Consider the following 20,724-nt stretch of genomic DNA (forward strand, 5'->3'; position numbering starts at 1 on the left):
CTTAAAAAATCATTCTGATTTTTTTTTAAAGAAAGTATACAGTGGCAAGAAAAAGTATGTGAACCCTTTGAAATTACCTGGATTTCTGCATAAATTGGTCATCACATTTGATCTGATCTTCATCTAAGTCACAACAATAGACAAACATAGTGTGCTTAAACTAATAACACACAAATGATTGTATGTATCTTGTCTATATTGAATACATAATTTAAACATTCACAGTGTAGGTTGGAAAAAGTATGTGAACCCCTTGGCTAACGACTTCTCCAAAAGCTAATTGGAGTCAGGAGTCAGCTAACTTGGAGTCCAATCATTGAGGCGAGATTGGAAATGTTGGTTAGAGCTGCCTTGCCCTATAAAAAACTCACAAAATTTGAGTTTGCTTTTCAGAAGAAGCATTGCCTGATGTGAACCATGCCTTGAACAATAAGATCTCAGAAGACCTACGATTAAGAATTGTTGACTTGCATAAAGCTGGAAAAGGTTACAAAAGTATCGCTAAAAGCCTTCGTTCATCAGTCCACGGTAAGACAAATTGTCTATAAATGGAAAAAAATTCATCATTGTTGCTACTCTCCCTAGGAATGGCCGTCCTGCAAAGATGACTGCAAGAGCAAATACTCAATGAGATTAAGAAGAATCCTAGAGTATCAGCTAAAGACTTATAGAAATCTCTGGAACATGTTAACATCTCTGTTGACGAGTCAACGATACGTAAATCACTAAACAAGAATGGTGTTCATAGGAGGACAACACGGAAGAAGCCACTGCTGTCAAAAAAGACATTGCTGCACGTCTGAAGTTTGCAAAAGTGCACCTGGATGTTCCACAGCGTTACTGGCAAAATATTCTGTGGACAGATGAAACTACAGTTGAGTTGTTTGGAAGGAACACACAGCACTATGTGTGGAGAAAAAAAGGCACAGCACACCAACATCAAAACCTCATCCCAACTGTAAAGTATGGTGGAGGGAGCATCATGGTTTGGAGCTGCTTAGCTGCCTCAGGGCCTGGACAGCTTGCTATCATCGATGGAAAAATGAACTCCCAAGATTATCAAGACATTTTGCGGGAGAATGTTAGGCTATCTGTCCGCCAATTGAAGCACAACAGAAGTTGGGTAATGCAACAGGACAACGACCCAAAACACAGAAGTAAACCAAAAACAGAATGGCTTAAGCAGATTAAAATATGCCTTCTGGAGTGGCCCAGTCAGAGTCCTGACCTCAACCCGATTGAGATAATGTGGCATGACCTCAAGAGAGCAGTTCACACCAGACATCCCAAGAATATTGCTGAACTGAAACAGTTTTGTAAAGAGGAATTTTCCAAAATTCCCCCTGATCGTTGTGCAGGTCTGATCCGCAACTACAGGAAATGTTTGGTTGAGGTTATTGCTGCCAAAGGAGGGTCAACGAGTTATTAAATGTTTACACGGTGTGTTCAATAAAGACATGAACACGTATAATTGTTTGTGTGTTATTTGTTTAAGCAGACTGTGTTTGTCTATTGTTGTGACTTAGATGAAGATCAGATCAAATTTTATGACCAATTTCTGCAGAAATCCAGGTATTTCCAAAGGGTTCACGTACTTTCTTACCACTGTAAGCTTTGTAACTTATATCCTAAATAGAACTGGTGGAGTTGTTACATATGCAGACAACAACACTATATGGAATGTCTGCTTTACCCCAAATTACAACCAACTAATTGCAGCATTCCCACAAAAATGGAAGAGACTAGTGGAGGGGGTAAAAAGTAAGAAACTTGTCTGTCGGCCTTGCATTAAAGACCAAAATTGGTTACAGAAATTGGTGATGAATAAAGTATACCAGTTTAATTTATGAACCAAATAATGTACAGCTGTGCGATATAGATTGCAAAATAGTTGGGAAGAGATGTTTGATGTACCGATTCCATGGTTTATGAACTGATACGCAAACGATGCCGGATTCAAAACTTCGAATTTTTCAATTTAAATGATTATACAAAATTCTTGAAACCAATTGAATGTTATACACTGCTCAAAAAAATAAAGGGAACACTTAAACAACACAATGTAACTCCAAGTCAATCACACTTCTGTGAAATCAAACTGTCCACTTAGGAAGCAACACTGATTGCTTCCTAAGTGGCCTGCTGGCCTGCTGGAGGTCATTTTGCAGGGCTCTGGCAGTGCTCCTCCTTGCACAAAGGCGGAGGTAGCGGTCCTGCTGCTGGGTTGTTGCCCTCCTACGGCCTCCTCCACGTCTCCTGATGTACTGGCCTGTCTCTTGGTAGCGCCTCCATGCTCTGAACACTACGCTGACAGACACAGCAAACCTTCTTGCCACAGCTCGCATTGATGTGCCATCCTGGATGAGCTGCACTACCTGAGCCACTTGTGTGGGTTGTAGACTCCGTCTCATGCTACCACTAGAGTGAAAGCACCGCCAGCATTCAAAAGTGACCAAAACATCAGCCAGGAAGCATAGGAACTGAGAAGTGGTCTGTGGTCACCACCTGCAGAATCACTCCTTTATTGGGGGTGTCTTGCTAATTGCCTATAATTTCCACCTTTTGTCTATTCCATTTGCACAACAGCATGTGAAATTTATTGTCAATCAGTGTTGCTTCCTAAGTGGACAGTTTGATTTCACAGAAGTGTGATTGACTTGGAGTTACATTGTGTTGTTTAAGTGTTCCCTTTATTTTTTTGAGCAGTGTATATGGGGAATCCTAACATCCCAACTCTGCAGATTTTTCTGCGAAGAGACAGAATCATTAGATCATTTATTTTGGTACTGTCCATATTTAACTTGTTTTAGGTCACAGGTCCAGGAATGGCTGAAGAATTGCAATATTCACCTGGAGCTAACTGCAAATAGCACTGTTGGGTGATTTGAAAAGTCATACTCAAGCGATCAATAATGTAATAATTATTTAAGCAAAAATGTTTCTTTCATTTACAATCTGTATAATCTATGAGAATAGAAAGGTTCAGAACTTTTGTGAAACATAACAGCACAGTTGAAAAATATATGTCAAATATTTTTTTTAAAGTATGGTGTTAAGAGATGGGAGGGGTTGAGGGTAGTTTCAGGATGGGATTAAAAACAAACTAATTGTAAAATACATTGTGTCCGTAAAATGTATATACGTAGCATGTGTAAGCTGGAAGTAGAAGCCTAGAGTGCATTCGGAAAGTATACAGAACCCTTGACTTTTTCCAAATGTTGTTACATTACAGCCTTGTTCTAAAATTGATTAAATTGTATTTTCCCTCATCAATCTACACACACAATACCCCATAACTGAAAAATCACATTGACATAAGTATTCAGACCCCTTTACTCAGTACTTAAAAAAAAAAAACTTTGGCAGCGATTACAGTCTCGAGTCTTCAGTATTTTTTTATTTAACATTTATTTAACTAGGAAGGTCTGTTAAGAACAAATTGTTATTAACAGAAGACCCCTAACTGTTTTGACCTGTGTTAATTTGACATTATATTTAGTAGGGGCAGGGCAATACGACCACCCTGGCATCAGCACCACTGTGCACTGGCGCCCAGGCTGACTGATCTGCTATGCCACCCCGCTGTTGACATCCTGGGAAATCCTAGCAAATCACCGATCATGTCCCGACCCAGGGCTGCAAAGTGCTGGAGACCATTACAGGAACCATCCTGAAAGAGAAAGAAAGAAAGAGTAAGGGAGGGAGGGAGATTAATCAATAGAGTGGATCACAGAACTGGTGGATGGAGACAAGTAGGCGGTGTGACATTGCTGGCATCTTTCGTTTCATTCCACAATGACATAGCCCACAGTGTCAATTTCCCGAGGTTCTCAAGTATCACTTAATTTGCAGTTAAACGTTGAGTAACAAACCATTAAGTACCACTCCAATTACTACGCTCATTCCAAACAACATCTGGACCTTGACATCGGAGAGAGAGAGAGAGAGAGAGAGAGAGAGAGAGAGAGAGAGAGAGAGAGAGAGAGAGAGAGAGAGAGAGAGAGAGAGAGAGAGAGAGAGAGAGAGAGAGAGAGAGAGAGAGAGAGAGAGAGAGAGAGAGAGAGAGAGAGAGAGAGAGAGAGAGAGAGAGAGAGAGAGAGAGAGAGAGAGAGAGAGAGAGAGAGAGAGAGAGAGAGAGAGAGAGAGAGAGAGAGAGAGAGAGAGAGAGAGAGAGAGAGAGAGAGAGAGAGAGAGAGAGAGAGAGAGAGAGAGAGAGAGAGAGAGAGAGAGAGAGAGAGAGAGAGAGAGAGAGAGAGAGAGAGAGAGAGAGAGAGAGAGAGAGAGAGAGAGAGAGAGAGAGAGAGAGAGAGAGAGAGAGAGAGAGAGAGAGAGAGAGAGAGAGAGAGAGAGAGAGAGAGAGAGAGAGAGAGAGAGAGAGAGAGAGAGAGAGAGAGAGAGAGAGAGAGAGAGAGAGAGCAGATTCAGTCCAGTCAATCAACCAGACAGAGATTCCATGAAAAGCTCCTGAGAGAAGCATTGTGCAGCCTAACCACTCTGCGTGCTTTAAAATCATTAGGCTGCATCCCTGCTGGCCTACCCTCTACCTCCCTGAGCCAGCAAAGCAGAGCAAGGGGTGGCCAGAGACCAGCTTTGAAACCCACAGCGGACTCCACTGTCAAAGCACATCAAGTCCACCGAGTTGAGACGGCGGCAGGCGCTTCTTTTCCACCAGAAACAAGGCTCGGAGGACAAAATAGAAAGTGTCTTAATTTCCTTGTCAGTTATCCCAGGGCAGTAAATCAGCCAGCCAATTAAGGGGACAGTAAAAAGCGGATTAGTTTGGAAGCCATTCGTCTTACTCAACTGCACCGCTGTCCACTCTTGCAGGAAAAGCTGTTTTATTATTCATATGCTTATGAGCCCAGATGGTGCAGGCAGAGAGGAATCAACCCTAAGCCTGGGAAATTGGGTGAATAAATTGGGAGAAAATAACTGACATAAATCACTTCAACTGTAGTATACTATTTATCTGTTTGTTACTGCGGAAGGTGTACATGTGGTAGAGCATGGGGATGAACGTTTTGTCAGGGTTAAGGATGTCACTGTTCTACTTCATGTGCTTGACGTCCAATAGGTAGGTCCCCAGCTCCACCACCACCGTTTAGGGCCAATGGATCTTGTCCCCCAGCAAGGAGGGGCCAGGGCTATGCTCCGCCTCCAGCTTCCACCACTGCTCCCTAGGCAATACATCAAACTCCTGCAATGTACAGAAAAGGAGGTTTTCTTTAAGTCAAACAGTAGGGAAATGATTTCATATGTCTTCTAATTGCATGTAGATAAAGACCAGGTAAAGACCAGATATGTGTGGAAGAGTGTCATACCTTAGTGTCTTTGGTCAGTAGCTCAGCATATTCATTGTAGATATACAGTGGGGAGAACAAGTATTTGATACACTGCCGATTTTGCAGGTTTTCCTACTTACAAAGCATGTAGAGGTCTGTAATTTTTATCATAGGTACCACTTCAACTGTGAGAGACAGAAAATCACATTGTATGATTTTTAAGTAATTAATTTGCATTCATGGTAGGTGGTGAAATAAGTATAGCTAGATATAAGTGTAATGGTTTAGCAGATAATAAGAAAATACGATCAATCATTAGCTGGCTAAAAGAGAAGGAAAATAATATCTATAATACAGTGCATTCTGAAAATATTATGACCCCTTGACTGTTTCCATATTTTGTTACATTACAGCCTTATTTTAAAATATTTTTTTTATTCTCATTAATCTACACACAATACCCCATAATGACAAAGCAAAAACAGGTTTAAAAAAAATTACATAAAAAAAAAGACTGAAATATGACATAAGTATTCAGACCCTTTACTCAAAACTTTGTTGAAACACCTTTGGCAGCGATTACAGCCTCAAGTCTTCTTGGGTATGACACTACAAGCTTGAAATACCTGTATTTGGGGAGTTTCTCCCATTTTTCTATGCAGATCCTCTCAAGCTCTGTCAGGTTGGATAGCTGCACAGCAATATTCAGGTCTCTCCAGAGATGTTCGATCGGGTTGAAGTCCGGGCTCTGGCTGGGCCACTCAAGGACATTCAGAGACAAGTCCCAAAACCCCTCCTGTGTTGTCTTGACTGCGTGTTTAGGGTTGTTGTCCTGTTGGAAGGTGAAACCTTCGCCCTAGTCTGTCCTGAGTGCTCTGGAGCAGGTTTTCATCAAGGATCTCTCTGTACTTTGCTCCGTTAATCTTTCCCTCGATCCTGATTGGTCTCCCAGTCCCTGCTGCTGAAAAACATCTCCACAGCATGATGATGCTACCATCATGCTTCACTGTAAGGATGGTATTGGCCAGGGGATGAGCGGTGCCTGGTTCCTTCCAGACGTGACGCTTGGCATTCAGGCCAAAGTGTTCAATTTTGGTTACATCAGAGAATCTTGTTTCTCATGGTCTGAGAATCCTTTAGGTGCCTTTTGGGAAACTCCAAGCGAGCTGTCATGTGCCTATTACTGAGGAGTGGCCACTCTACCATAAAGGCCTGATTGGTGGAGTGCTGAAGAGATGGTTGTCTTTCTGGAAGGTTTTCCCATCTCCACAGAGGGACTCTGGACCTCTGTCAGAGTGACCATCGGGTTCTTGGTCACCTCCCTGACCAAGGCGCTTCTCCCCAGATTGCTCAGTTTGTCCTGGCGGCCAGCTCTGTGAAGAGTCTTGTTGGTTCCAAACTTCTTTCATTTAAGAATAATGGAGGCCACTGTGTCCTTTGGGACCTTCAATGCTGCAGAAATGTTTTGTTACCCTTCCCCAGATCTGTGCCTCGACACAATCCTGTCTCGGATCTCTACGGACAATTCCTTCGACCTCATGGCTTGGTTTTTGCTCTATCAACTGTGGGACCTCATATAAACAGGTGTGTGCCTTTCCAGATCCTGCCCAATCAGTTTAATTTACCACAGGTGGACTTCAATCAAGTTGTAGAAACATCTCAAGGATGATCAATTTAAACAGGATGCACCTGAGCTCAATTTCGAGTCTCATAGTAAAGGGTCTGAATATTTATGTAAGTAAAGTATCTGCTTTTTATTTGTAATACATTTGCAAAAAATGTCTAAAAACCTGTATTCGCTTTGTCATTATGGGATATTGTGTGTAGATTGATGAGGATTTTATTTAATCCATTTTACAATCAGGAAAAAGTAAGGAAAACGTAACAAAAAGTGGAATACTTTCAGAAATGCACTGTACAGGAAACTCACTCTACATCTATAGGTTACGTTTTGTGGAACAATGTACAGAGCTCACAAGCAACAAATGATCCTGTTATTATGGTGGGAGATTATAACATGGTTTTAATCACTTCAATGGACCGTAAACAAAATCACAAACAATCACCATAATGCGCTTAAGGGGATCACAAATATCATGGACACATTAAAACTAGTGGATATATGGAGGTTAAAAAAAACCTGACCTAGTGAGATATATATGGAGGAGGCTTAATCAAGCTAGCTGTCCGGCACAACATAGGTACCCCCAGATCCCCTTATTTTATGGGACACTTTCAAATGTACCTTTACAGACCTACAATTCAATACTCAAAAACAAAAGTAGTTTCGGTCAAAAGAGATTAGACTAATAAAGAAAATAGAGGAAGTAACAGAAAAGCTACAGTAGATAGCAATACATTTTTTTACTATGAGGCACAGAATAAGAAAAAACAATAAGAACTGGACAAACTTATTCACGAACAATCAAGTGTAATTGATTACTAAAATAAAGTGAACTGGATGAAAATGTTAGAAAAAATGAGTCTTGCTACAAAAAATAATTGACAGGAACTCATTAAAAATGACTGTCAAGGTTGTGCGCTACTGGTGGAGAAGGCAGGTGCAGGAGAGCAGAGAGTTGTGAACAGGCGCACACTTTATTTAGGCAGAGGCAATAAAACAGACAGACGCCACTGCGTGAACCTCCAGCCAAAGGTAAAAAGTGCAAGGTGCGAAACAGTCACAAAAATAAGCAAATGTTTAACAATAAAACATCCTTCGTGAAATACCACGGAATACAGGGGGAAAACCAGCCTGACGCGTAACACGAAACACGTAACAAAAACAATTCCACACAAAGACATGGAGGGGAACAGAGGAATAAACACATGCAGTGTGATTAGGGAATGTAAACCAGGTGTGCAGGGAACAAGACAAAACCAATGGAACAATGGAAAAATGGAGCGGCGATGGCTAGAAAGCCGGTGACGTCGACCGCCGAACGCCGCACAAACAAGAAGAGGAGCCGACTTCGGCGGAAGTCATGACAATGACTGTCACGATCGTCTTGCGGTGAGAGATTGGACCAAGGCGCAGCGTGTGAAACATACATCTTCTTTTATTTAGAAGAGAGAAAACACGAAACGAACACTATACACAAACTAACAAAATAACAAACTGACGACCGTGAAGCTATATAGACAAATAGTGCTGACACAAACACTACACATAGACAATTACCCACAAACGCGTGATGCCTATGGCTGCCTTAAATATGGCTCCCAATCAGAGACAAATGAAAGACATCTGTCTCTGATTGACAACCACTCAGGCAACCATAGACATACCTAGAAACATTCACTCAACACAAACCCATACACTAAACCCAACACCCCCTTTACCATATAACCACCCAAAACGAGACAAAACACAAACATTCCCCATGTCACACCCTGACCTAACTAAAATAATAAAGAAAACAAAGAATACTAAGGCCAGGGCGTGACAGTACCCCCCCCAAAAGGTGCGGACTCCGGCCGCAAAACCTGACACAGAAAGGGAGGGTCCGAAGTGGGCCTTAATATGGCGGCGGCTTGGGTGCGGGTCGTGGCCCCCACTCCACCATTGTCAATATCCGCTTCGGTGTCTCTGGTAGATCCTGGCTGACTGGCGGATTCAGCAGATCCTGGTTGACTGGCGGCTCTGGCTGCTCATGGCTGGCGGGCGACTCTGGCTGCTCATGGCTGGCGGGCGACTCTGGCTGCTCATGGCTGGCGGGCGACTCTGGCTGCTCATGGCTGGCGGGCGACTCTGGCTGCTCATGGCTGGCGGGCGACTCTGGCTGCTCATGGCTGGCGGGCGACTCTGGCTGCTCATGGCTGGCGGGAGACTCTGGCTGCTCATGGCTGGCGGGCGGCTCGGGCTGCTCATGGCTGGCGGGCGGCTCGGGCTGCTCATGGCTGGCGGGCGGCTCGGGCTGCTCATGGCTGGCGGGCGGCTCGGGCTGATCCTGGCTGGCGGGCGGCTCGGGCTGATCCTGTCTGGCGGGCGGCTCGGGCTGATCCTGTCTGGCGGACGGCTCTGGCTGATCCTGTCTGGCGGACGGCTCTGGCTGATCCTGTCTGGCGGACGGCTCTAGCGGCTCGGGACAGACGGGCGGCTCTGACGGTGCTTGGCAGACGGGCAGCTCTGACGGTGCTTGGCAGAAGGGCAGCTCTGACGGTGCTTGGCAGACGGGCAGCTCTGACGGTGCTTGGCAGACGGGCAGCTCTGACGGTGCTTGGCAGACGGGCAGCTCTGACGGTGCTTGGCAGACGGGCAGCTCTGACGGTGCTTGGCAGACGGGCAGCTCTGACGGTGCTTGGCAGACGGGCAGCTCTGGCCGGCTGAGGCACACTGTATGCCTGGTGCGTGGTGCCGGAACTGGAGGTACCGGGCTAAGGACACGCACCTTCAGGCTAGTGCGGGGAGAAGGAACAGGGCATACTGGACCCTGGAGACGCACATTAGGCCTAGTGCATGGTGCCGGCACTGGTGGTACCGGGCTGGGGACACGCATCTCAGGGCTAGTGCGGGGAGCAGCAACAGGACGCACAGGACTCTGGGGACACACAGGAGGCTTGGTGCGTGGTGTAGGCACTGGTGGTAATGGGCTGGAGACACGCACCATAGGGCTAGTGCGTGGAGGAGGAACAGGGCTCTGGAGACGCACAGGAAGCCTGGTGCGTGGTGTAGGCACTGGTGGTACTGGGCTGGGGCGGGGAGGTGGCGCCGGAAATACCGGACCGTGCAGGCGTACTGGCTCCCTTGAGCACTGAGCCTGCCCAACCTTACCTGGTTGTATGCTCCCCGTCGCCCGACCAGTGCGGGGAGGTGGAATAACCTGCACCGGGCTATGTAGGCGAACCGGGGACACCATGCCATGCGTAAGGCTGGTGCCATGTAAGCCGGCCCGAGGAGACGCACTGGTGACCAGATGCGTTGGGCCGGCTTCATGACATCCGGCTCAATCCTCAATCTAGCCCTGCCAGTGCGGAGAGGTGGAATAACCCGCACCGGGCTAAACACGGTGTCTGCCCGTACTCTCGCTCTCCACGGTAAGTACAGGGAGTAGGCGCAGGTCTCCTACCTGACTTCGCCACACTCCCTTTTAGCCCCCCTCCAAGAAATGTTTTGGGCTGACTCACAGGCTTCCTACTGCTTCTTCGTGCTGCCTCCATTCGCCGGTATCCCTCCTCGCACTGCGCCAGAGAATCCCAGGCGGGCTCCGGCACTCGCCCTGGGTCGATCGCCCACCTGTCGATCTCCTCCCACGTAGTGTAGCCCAGATCCTGCTCCCATTGCCATAAATCCTGTGTGTATCGCTCCTGTTGCCGCTTGACACGCTGCTTGGTCCCGCGCAGGTGGGTAATTCTGTCACGATCGTCTTGCGGTGAGAGATTGGACCAAGGCGCAGCGTGTGAAACATACATCTTCTTTTATTTAGAAGAGAGAAACCACGAAACGAACACTATACACAAACTAACAAAATAACAAACTGACGATCGTGAAGCTATATAGACAAATCGTGCTGACACAAACACTACACATAGACAATTACCCACAAACGCATGATGCCTATGGCTGCCTTAAATATGGCTCCCAATCAGAGACAAATGAAAGACATCTGTCTCTGATTGACAACCACTCAGGCAACCATAGACATACCTAGAAACATTCACTCAACACAAACCCATACACTAAACCCAACACCCCCTTTACCATATAACCACCCAAAACGAGACAAAACACAAACATTCCCCATGTCACACCCTGACCTAACTAAAATAATAAAGAAAACAAAGAATACTAAGGCCAGGGCGTGACAATGACGGAGTCATCAATGATTCACCAAATTATATTTTGAAAGAGGAAGCCTACACCAGACGACTCATTTTTTAAATCGTATGAGCAAAACAATTTTCACTTTATTTGGAACACTATTCCAGATCAAATTAAATGTGCCTATTTTTATAATGATATGAGTTTGTGGGGCTGAAATGATTAAATTTTAAAGCATTTAACCTCTCACTAAAAGCTTCACTCATACATAAGTTATACTTATACTCGAACTGGTTCTCCAGTATATTACTAAGAAAGGCTCATCCTTTGTTCAAAAATTGCCTTTTTGCCTTTATACAGATTATAAACTTCTCCTTTTCGGTTAACGGAAAATGAAACCTTGTTCAAAGTATCGCCCTTTCTTAAACAAGCTATACAAAGCTGGTTACAATTTCAATATCCTCCAAAAATTACTAATATTATGGTTAAACTCAAATATACTGATTGATACAAAAAACATTATTTAGGGGAGGGGGGATTTAAAAAAAAGTATATTTATGAATGATATTATGAATAGGAATGGTGGAGTTATGCAGCTATCGAAAATATCTGGGAATGTGAGTGACGCAGCTGTCTAAGGCACTGCATCTCAGTGCAAGAGGTGTCACTACAGTCCCTGGTTTGAATCCAGGCTGTATGACATCTGGCCGTGATTGGGAGTCCCATGGGGCAGTGCACAATTTGCCCAGCGTCATCCCGAGTTTGGCCGGGGTACGCCATCATTGTAAATGAGAATTTGTTCTTAACTGACTTGCCTAGTTAAAATAAGGTTAAATACATTAAAAGAATTTAATAAAAAAAGTTACAACCAACTGATTGCATAATTACTGCAAAAATGCAGGAGGCAAGTGGTAGGGGGAGAAGGTAGGAAACTTGTTTGTCTACCATATATTATAGACCAAAACAGGCTGAAAAAGATTGGCATAAATAGAAAAATACACCAGTTTCATTAGAGGAAAAAACATTTGAAAGCTGTGCCATACAGGTTTAAAAATCGCTGGGAATTCCATGGCACATGGTGCATGAACTGATATACAAAACAATGCTTGATTCAACACTACGTTTTTTCAATTTTAGTTGAATCGCCCATTGGCAATGGATTAAAAAAATTCCCCAAAAACAATGTAAAGCGATTTGAGATCTAGAAAAACACTATACAAATCCAATCCATTTTCATTTCAGTATCATTTATGATGATATAAACCATGGTTGTATTTCAGTGCATCACAAGTGTATTACTATAGTGTATTTCAGTGTGTCGCTATTCCATACTGAATGACTATATTATATTTCAGAGTCATATTCTATACTGTATTAATGTAGTATATTTCAGTGTGTCACTATTCCATACTGTATTAATATAGTATATTTCAGTGTGTCACTATTCCATAGTGCATTATTATAGTATATTTCAGTGTGTCACTATTCCATTATGTATTATTATAGTATATTTCAGTGTGTCTCTATTCCATACTGTTTTACTATAATAGTATATTTTGGTGTTACTCCAGACGTGGCCTGACTATACATGTAGGTGGTCAGTCTGTTTACCATCTTGACCATGTGTGATGTGACAGGCTTCATGGACTCCCAGAGTGAAAGGTGATGGTGCTGGCCTGCTCCATGCTCAGCTGACGGCTGAATTTCTCCCAAAGCTCCTCCAGGCTGAAGGCCAGCTTTGGGTATTTAGCATCCGCCCTCTGAAACACAAACACACAGATCAAAGGGTCTAGACGGGCCATAAACAGACTGGGGTCTCCAGGGATAGACTAGTACCTTGCATACTGCATCACAGGAGAGACACACTGGAAAGAAGCATACATTAAACCTAATGAATAATATTAGATACATTCTGGTCTATTAATGGATCCTTGTGGAGAATACACTCATAGCTTTGATACATTTTGGATTGCGTGTGTGCAAATTCGAGCATGTGTGTCCAGGCTGTGTGTGTACAGTCCTGGTCAAAGACAGCAGGTGTTTGTGTGTGTGTTCTGAATAATATGAGTGGTGATGGGGAGGGTTCTGTGAGGTCAGGGTGCTGAGCTGATCGAGGGAGAAGCAGACAGATCTTCGTCTGCTGTAAACACACAGAGCATTACCCAGCATTAAAGACTGTAAAACAAATGGCTCATTATGCTCGGCGTAATAAGGTGTAGTTGCATCCTGTGTGCTCCATCAAATTGTATTACTGTGGGCTGGTACCTTGACTGAAAATCGAATGATATGTCTTTACATAGGAGTATGGATATTCATGTTTACATATATAATTGGATGGCAACACATTGAAGGTCAGTGTAGCACTCTCTCTCTCTGTGAGATTGCGTGTGTGTTTGCAGTGAAGGCACTAAATGGATAAAGGCTGGCCCACGCCACCATTCCCCCTTTTCCTGCAGTCACCTGACTGAGAGAGAAATAAGGAGGACACGAGGGCACAAACTGAACTCACACAGCCTCAATTATCAGCCAGTAGATATGCAAATGAACTTCCCTCCCGTGGCTAATTAAAAAAGAAATACGCTTACATCTTTACGTGCTGCTGCTTTAAGCTTTACCCGCACCAAAGGTCTGACTGGCACCCAATTAAAAAGAGTATAGAAAGTGGCGGCGCATATACACTGAGTGTACAAAACATTAAGAACACCTGCTCTTTCCATGACATAGACTGACCAAGGGAATTTAGATGAAAGCTATGATCCCTTACTGATGTCACTTGTTAAATCCACTTCAGTGTAGATGAAGGGCAGGAGACAGGTTAAAGAAGGATATTGAGCCTTGAGACAATTGAGACAGATTGTGTATGTGTGCCATTCAGAGGGTGAATGGGCAAGACAAAAGATTTAAGTGCCTTTGAATGGGGTATGGTAGTAGGTGCCAGGTGCACAGGTTTTTGTCAAGAACTGCAACGCTGCTGGGTTTTTCACGCTCAACAGTGTGTGTCAAGAATGATCCACCACGCAAAGGACATCCAGTCAACTTGACACAACTGTGGGAAGCATTGGAGTCAACATGGGCCAGCATCCCTGTGGAACGCATTCGACACCTTGCAGAGTCCATGCCCCGATGTATTGAGGCTGTTCTGAGGGAAAAAGGGCAGGGGGTGCAACTCAATATTAAGTAGGTATTCTTAATGTTTTGTACACTCAGTGTATACTTCTCATTATATAAATACACAGCTGGCTAAGTGTTCCAGCAGGAAGGGTACTGATTAGGCCTACATACTGAGAGGGCCTGTGTGCTATTACATGCTGTCATTTATTACTGAAAGAGGGCGTCCGTGGCCTGTGCAAGGACATCTTGGTATTATCAGTAAACACATCACAGAGGGTTTGATGTACAGTGTGACACTTTATTAACCCAGGAGACACAGGAAGAGACACACTAAATCTGTCCTCAAAGGAGAGGAGACTGTGTGGACGCTATTGGACAGCAGCCAAAACAAAACTAAAGGTTACGCAGCAGATAAATCACTTGGGCATCGTCTCTACTGCACTACAGCATGGCAGTGCAGGCACAATACTACCTTCTCTGTGGAGTAGATGGGCTCTTAGCAAGCTTTGCTGCTGAGGAACTACAGTATACTGAGTTATTTGGAATTGGATGCATCTGCGTGTAGGTCTCAGACATTCTCTTTCAGAGAGTCTATGACAGTTCATGCTGGCGCATGAGAGGGGACTACATAATAGGCATTTGTTCATGTGTATTGTTGTTTGCGTGTGGAGAAGTGTGTCAGATGCTTGTTGCTGCCCAGGGTGCTGTGAGATTGTCCAGAGAGGGAACAGTGCCATGCGATGCCCGGGCTATCAGCATTGGCCGGAATGGGACAGCTACCACGCCTCTCGCCCTTTCCTTCTGTTCTTCTCCTCTCCTCATCCTCACTATCTCTGTCTTCTAGGGCCCCTGGCAAAGGCAGAACTGTCAGCTAAACTGTGGCCCAGGGCAGGACAGGGCACCAAAATGAATGACCACTCTAAGACGTCTGTATGCTCATAAGAATATAAATGAAATATCACTCTGACAGGAGAACACAGTACATACTGTACATGGAAGTCCCGTCTAATCAAATCAAAAGTAAAGCAAGAAAGAAAAAATAACACAATCTCCAAATACTAGATCAAACTGCATTTCTTACAACTTCATCAAATTTACAAATAGTACATTCACAAACAATATTCTAATGAGCTTGTGCTGACAATCAGTACTGGAGACTTCTCATGAGACAGTGTTATGAAACCCTGGCACTGCATAAACAGTTATGAAAGCAGATTTTAAATGTTGCAGATCTAGGGTATGTCTGGAATGGCACCCTAGCCTATTCTCTATATGGTGCACTACTTATAGCGTGAATAGGGTGCCATTTGGTACATATAGCCTATCTCATTTGGCCTGTTTTGCATGTAGCCAGCTGCACAGTGTTCTATTGATCTTTCCAGGATGCTCTCCTGGGAAAGGGTATACCTAGTCCATTGAATGCATTCAGCTGAAATATGCCTTCCACATTTAACCCAACTCCTCTGAATGAGAAAGGTGCGTGGCTACCTTAAGCAATATCATCAGCAGTTGTTGTTGGGGGTTAACTGCCTTGCTCAAGGGCAGAACGGCAGGTTTTTCCACCTTGCTGGCTCGGGGATTCGAACCAGCGACAATTTGGGTTACTGGCCCAACACTCTTAATCACTAGGCTACCTTTCGACTCCTAGTACACCCCCACAGCACAGTTAGTTACACAGGGAGAGAGCCAGACATATCATCAGTGACATGGCACCCTGCAATATGTCAGCCTGACAAAAAAGAGAATGAACGTGGTGCAAGCACTGCTAAAAATACAACCCTGTGAGGCAAAAAGGCTGTAAATGAATCATGTGAGGAAGCAGAGCAGAGCAACACCTCCGGTTATAGAGCAGCGTTTTGCCATCACGTCTAAAAATGGATACCAGGATACCGGTCTGAAAGGAGGAGTGACAATATCATTCATAGTCATGCTGCTAGTGCTGGTGCCTCCTGGCTGGCACATTCCTCCTTCACAACGCTGCTTCTTACTTGATCACATTAACAACTCTACACAGTCAGCCCAACTAAGCATTTATTTAACACCCAGTTCATCATTAGTCCTAGAATCCAGCTTTGTCAGTTGTTGTTTTTCTAGGACAACGTCATCATTAATAAATTCATCAAGATTTCGCTGTTCCCAAATGTTCTTTTCCTTTGCTCTACCAACAGACTGTAGGACATCAACAAGTCTCTGTATGTAAAAAAACCCCACCATGATTGAGCTTGTTATAGGCAGTGGTGTACTTAAGTAAAAATACTTTAAAGTACTTAAGTAGATTTGTGGGGTTTCTGTACTTTACTATTTATATTTTTGACAATTTTTACTTCACTACATTCCTAAAGTAAATCAAATTTATTTTCCCTGACACCAAAGAGTACTCGTTACATTTTGAATGCTTAGCAGGACAGGAAAATTGTCAAATTCACGCACTTATCAAGAGAACACATGGTTATCCCTACTGCCGCTGATCTTTTGGAGTTACTAAACACACATGCTTCATTTGTAAATTATGTTGTGTTGGAGTGTGCCCCTGGCTATGCGCACATTTTAAAACAAGACAACTGTGCCTTGCTCAATATAAGGAATTAGAATTTTTTCAACTTTTGATACTTAAGTGTATTTTTGCAATTACATTTACTTTTGATACTTAAGCATATTTAGAACCAAATACTTTTAGACTTTTGCTCAAGTAATATTTTACTGGGTGACTTTCACTTTTTCTTGAGTAACTTTCTATGGAATCTACTTTTACTCAAGTATGACAATTGGGGACTTTTTCCACCATGGTCTATAGGACACAGTCCAACCAATGCTTTCAGAGAGACATCCAGGCCTGGCCTGAGAAGAAGCATGTTATGTGTCAGACAGCATGGCAGGGCCAAAGATACACATTTCTGTATCCAACAATGGAAGAAGAGTTCTACTCTATTGTGTTTTATTCTAGTCCATTCTAGTTACTATAGATTTGAGAATTATTCTATTTTACTCTACTCATGGGCTGTGGTTTCTACTCTACTCTACTCATTGATTTAGGTGTCTACTCTAATCAACTCTTTGAATGAGGTGTCTACTCTACCCATGTATTGAGGTGTTACTCTACTCTACTCATGGGTTGAGGTGTCTAATCTACTCATGGGTTGAGATTAGTACTCTACTCATGAATTGAAGTGTTTACTCTACTCTACTCATTGACTGAGGTGTTTACTCTACTCTACTCATGGGTTGAGATGTCTACTTTACTCTACTCATTGGTAGCGGTGTCTACTCTACTCAAGGGTTGAGATGTCTACTCTACCCATGGGTTGAGGTGTCAACGCTACTCATGGGTTGAGGTGTCTACTCTGCTCTACTCTACTCATGGGTTGAGGTCTCTACTCTACTCTACTCATGGGCTGAGGTCTCTATTCTACTCTACTCATGGGTTGAGGTGTCAACGCTACTCATGGGTTGAGGTCTCTACTCTACTCATGGGTTGAGGTCTCTATTCTACTCTACTCATGGATTAAGGAGTCTACTCTACCCATGGGTTGAGGTGTCAACGCTACTCATGGGTTGAGGTCTCTAATCTACTCATGGGTTGAGGTCTCTATTCTACTCTACTCATGGATTAAGGAGTCTACTCTACCCATGGGTTGAGGTGTCTACTCTGCTCTACTCTACTCACGGGTTGAGGTCTCTACTCTACTCTACTCATGGGCTGAGGTCTCTATTCTACTCTACTCATGGGTTGAGATGGCAATGCTACTCATGGGTTGAGGTGTCTACTCTGCTCTACTCAACTCATCAGTCGAGGTTTCTACTCTTTTCATTGGATGAGGTGTCTACTCAACTCATGGGTTGAGGTGTCAACGCTACTCATGGGTTGAGGTCTCTACTCTACTCATGGGTTGAGGTCTCTATTCTACTCTACTCATGGATTAAGGAGTCTACTCTACCCATGGGTTGAGGTGTCAACGCTACTCATGGGTTGAGGTCTCTACTCTACTCATGGGTTGAGGTCTCTATTCTACTCTACTCATGGATTAAGGAGTCTACTCTACCCATGGGTTGAGGTGTCTACTCTGCTCTACTCTACTTATGGGTTGAGGTAACTACTCTTTTCATGGGTTGAGGTGTCTACTCAACTCATGGGTTGAGGTGTCTGCTGTACTCATGGGTTGAGGTGTCAACTCTACCCATGGGTTTAGGTGTCTAATCTACTCATGGGTTGAGCTTTCTACTCTAATCATGGGTTGAGGTGTCTACTCTACTCATTGATTGAGGTGTCTACTCTAGTCCACACATTGGTTGAGGTGTCTACTCTACTCTACTCATTGGTTGAGGAGTCTTCTCTGCTCTACTCTACTCATGGGTGAGGTCTCTACTCTACTCATGGGTTGAGGTGTCTACTCTACTCATGAGTTGAGGTGTCTACTCTACTCATAGGTTGAGGAGTCTACTCTACTCATGGGTTGAGGTGTCAACTCTACCCATGGGTTGATGTGTCAACGCTACTTATGGGTTGAGGTCTCTACTCTCGTCTACTTATTGGTTGAGGTATCTACTCTTTTCATTGGTTGAGGTGTCTACTCAACTCATGGTTTGAGGTGTCTACTCTACACATGGGTTGAGGTATCTACTCTACTCATGGGTTGAGGTATCAACGCTACTCATGGGTTGAGGTGTCTACTCTACTCTACTCATTGGTTGAGGAGTCTACTCTACTCAAGGGTTGAGGTGTCTACTCTGCTCTACTCTACTCATGGGTTGAGGTCTCTACTCTACTCTACTCTACTCATGGGTTGAGGTATATACTATTTTCATTGGTTGAGGTGTTTACTCAACTCATTGGTTGATGTGTCTACTCTGCTCATGGGTTAAGGTTGCTACTCTGCTCTACCTTACTCATGGGTTAAGGTAACTTCTCTACTCTAACCATGGTTGAGGTGTTTAATCTACTCATGGGTTGAGCTGTCTACTCTACTCATGGGTTGAGGTGTCTACTCTACTCATGGGTTGAGGTGCCTACTCTATTCATGGGTTGAGCTGTCTACTCTACTCATGGTTTGAGGTGTCACCGCTACTCATGGGTTGAGGTGTCTACTCTGCTCTACTCTACTCATGGGTTGAGGTCTCTACTCTACTCATGGGTTGAGGTCTCTATTCTACTCTACTCATGGGTTGAGATGTCTACTCTACCCATGGGTTGAGGTGTCAATGCTACTCATGGGTTGAGGTGTCTACTCTGCTCTACTCAACTCATCAGTTGAGGTTTCTACTCTTTTCATTGGTTGAGGTGTCTACTCAACTCATGGGTTGAGGTGTCAACGCTACTCATGGGTTGAGGTCTCCACTATACTCTACTCATGGGTAGAGGTATCTACTCTTTTCATTGGTTGAGGTGTTTAATCAACTCATGGGTTGAGGTGTCTACTCTACTCATGGATTGAGGAGTCTACTCTACCCATGGGTTGAGGTGTCAACGCTACTCAAGGGTTAAGGTGTCTACTCTGCTCTACTCTACTTATGGGTTGAGGTAACTACTCTTTTCATTGGTTGAGGTGTCTACTCAACTCATGGGTTGAGGTGTCTGCTCTACTCATGGGTTGAGGTGTCAACGCTACTTATGGGTTGAGGTCTCTACTCTACTCTACTTATTGGTTGAGGTATCTACTCTTTTCATTGGTTGAGGTGTCTACTCAATTCATGGGTTGAGGTGTCTACTCTACTCTACTCATACGTTGAGGTGTCTACTCTACTCTACTCTACTCATAGGTTGAGGTGTTTACTCTACTCTACTCTTCTCATACGTTGAGGTGTCTACTCGACTCTACTCTACTCATACGTTGAGGTGTCTACTCTACTCTACTCTTCTCATAGGTTGACGTGTGTCCTAACTCTGTAGTATTTGACCAGTGGTGAGGAGCAGGTAAGCAGGACAATGTTGGTGCTGGGCTGAAGGTCTGGTTCCATGGTGTAATGGCCCTGAGCACCATGTCCTGCTCATCCTGCCTGAACACACAGAGACTGAACAGCTCTTCCACAGGCAGGCCGTGCTCCTCCATCTGATGCAGGACCCTAAGGAAAGAACAGGAAACACGATGTCAGTGACAAGATAGAAAATATCTTAGTATTCCCTAAAAAGTAGAATTTTGCCATATTTCTTTCAAATATCCATTGATTACAATGGATTAATTACAAGTGTTGATAACAATTTGTAGGTAATATTATCTTATTTGCTTGAAGTAAAAAGTTAGGAATTCATTTTCATCCGTTTAAAAACATAGAAGTCAACCGTGAATGGGGTCAAGTGTCTGATATAGTTAATTGCGGCCCCATGTTGACTTAATTAAATTAAAAGCACCTCCGATTTCATTATGCATGGCATTATTATGCTGAATGACAATGCCAGCATAACAAACATAATATTTGCATTGATACTGTGCTTTCAGACTTATTGGAAAAATCAGGCAGTTCACAGACAGATGGTCACGGAGCACGTCGATGATATGTTTATTCAAATGTTATCATCCAGAGACTCCACACCTGCCGTTACTGGACTGCTCAATTCAGGAGATAGCAATGCACACA

The 20,724-nt window shown here is 43.9% G+C and overlaps 1 pseudogene; it reads right to left on the bottom strand.

Moving 5' to 3' along the window:
* LOC139539297 (uncharacterized) overlaps window positions 1–20,724 on the bottom strand; it is a 67,411-nt pseudogene that overhangs the window by 38,187 nt on the left and 8,500 nt on the right.

This window comes from Salvelinus alpinus, chromosome 15 (genome assembly GCF_045679555.1).
Source record: "Salvelinus alpinus chromosome 15, SLU_Salpinus.1, whole genome shotgun sequence".
NCBI lineage: Eukaryota > Metazoa > Chordata > Actinopteri > Salmoniformes > Salmonidae > Salvelinus > Salvelinus alpinus.